Raw genomic sequence first — 2,245 nt, 5'->3', positions numbered from 1 at the left:
GTCCATAAAAGATGTGGAATTTCAACAGCATCTGCCTGTGTAATCAATTTCTCTATCTATTTGTCTATCTATCAATCTTTCCATCCATCTATCTGTTAACAACCTACCCTTAATATGCTCAAAGAATAGAATAAACACATTATATCTGCTTTTTTAATCTAATTTGAATTATAAATATGTTCTCAGGAAAGTTCTTGGATGACAGTGCTTATATTCCGCGCTTACCTGTGAAATCTTTTCTAATGCTTGACTGACTGATAATGGAAGACTTCTCCCTGGAAAGGAGACTCTGATCTTATAAATAATGCCAGAATTATAATTACATTCAGTGTTCCATAATTAAAGCCAGATTTTAAAACATTTTAAAAATTCATACATAAATACTGACAAATATATCTGAGTACCACACAGAGGAAAGGGAGAGCTGTGGACTGTCTGAGGTGGGAGAAAAGTCTTTCATTGATGCCAGGAATTAAAAAAAAATAATTATTACAAATTGTTTGAGACTGAATGCAACTTTCTGCAAAAACTGTGAAAAAGAAAATCATGAATGCACTAGCGAGCTAATGGCTAATTGATAAGTTTTTCTGGGAAAAGCTGGGGCTGGTAGCAACATTAAAATTTTGCCCAAGTTACATGGTGAAAATGAGGATTCTTAGTCTTAGAAAACTAGTCTTCCCTTGAAGAACATAGGAATAGAATAGGGGCAAGTTTATGTGACAATTTTTTTCCTTATATATATATATATATATATTTGGTGATTAATATATTTTCACTAGGAAAATGCTTGACTGTGTGACATAATCACATAATCACATAATTATATGCATGCTATTTCTTTATTCTGGACCTAAACCCATCAGGCTAACAGTTTATTTTAGTTCTTAGTGTTTTTTGTTTGTTTGTTTGTTTGTTTGTTTCTTAACATGTACTATGACAGCAAAATGTTTATGAAACAGAGGAACCTCAAATAAGATTTAGTGGTTTAGGAAGAATGTACGCAGTTCGCTGGCAAGTGTAGTGCTAAAGAGGCTTACAGGGAGGGGAGAGGTTCTCACTGCTTCTCTCCCTTTCTCCTTTTGTGATAGTCTATGTGGTATCAAAAGAAACTCTGATGATAAATATCATAGGGCAGACCAGGGGACCAGTATCTCCTGGGAAGTACCAAAGTGTAATGGCTGTCTTTGGTCCAATTAGCATTTCTCTCTCTACAAAACCCTAAAAAACAAACAAACAAACAAACATTCTGTTTACTTCTGTTTCTTGTTGCTGAATTGTGAGACTTGGTTATTACAATAAATTGCTGTCTTTGATGCCAAAGTCACATACATCTTTGGTTAAAATTCTGGGGGTGCAGGTATGTGAAGTATTCCAATTCACAGAGAGATGCCTTTTAGAGAAGAGCCATCTTTGGAGGAGCTGCCACATTAGTTGGCATCAGCAGACACCAGATTGCTCAGACTGGGTCGATTCTTAATTTTCTATAGCAAAACCAACCATTAAAAATCAAACATCTGTTTCAGTTTTGAATATATTATAAATAGATGTGATACATTTATAATATCTTTGGTTAATTTTTTCCTTTCACATTCATCATATTTAAGATCATTAGAAATATTTTAACTTATGATTTTGATTTAATACCAGGTACTTAACCTCTCTAAGACTGAATGTTACAAATTACATAGTCATTTTTCTCTGAGCTAGGAAAGGACTTGAGAAAAATAATAGGTCCAAAGGCAAATAACTTAACTTTTCATCTAATAATCTTCCAAGATCTTACAGCTACTCTGCAGTGCAGCGCCTGAAGCTTCTCACAATAAATAGCTTTCTTCAGGCTCAGAAGATGTATTTTTATTTGACCTTCTCCATGTCTGTACTAGTTGCTTCCATACACAAAAACAATCAGCCAGTTTAGGAGAGCTATCAGGGAAAAAAAAAATATCCTGTTTTTATAAAACAGATATTAGTAAAAACAGACACTCAATTTGCAGCTGTTTTTATCCCCAATATTTATTTGCTTACCAAAACAAAGAAACGAGGAAACAGAACAGAGTATTTTGTAGGTGACCGGGACATAAAACTGTAGAAGAAAGAACCAGTGTTATCTTTTCATTTTAGTTGTTCTTGTTACTATCGCACTTGCTACTATCATTCTGTAATTTGCAAAGCCTTTTAAAATTTAGACAGTCTTATCATTATTATTGTTTTTTGTTCTTAAACTACTCTTGTGTGTGTGTGTGTG

Source organism: Meleagris gallopavo, chromosome 1 (genome assembly GCF_000146605.3).
Source record: "Meleagris gallopavo isolate NT-WF06-2002-E0010 breed Aviagen turkey brand Nicholas breeding stock chromosome 1, Turkey_5.1, whole genome shotgun sequence".
In the NCBI taxonomy this organism is placed as follows: domain Eukaryota; kingdom Metazoa; phylum Chordata; class Aves; order Galliformes; family Phasianidae; genus Meleagris; species Meleagris gallopavo.
This window is presented reverse-complemented; position numbering follows the sequence as displayed.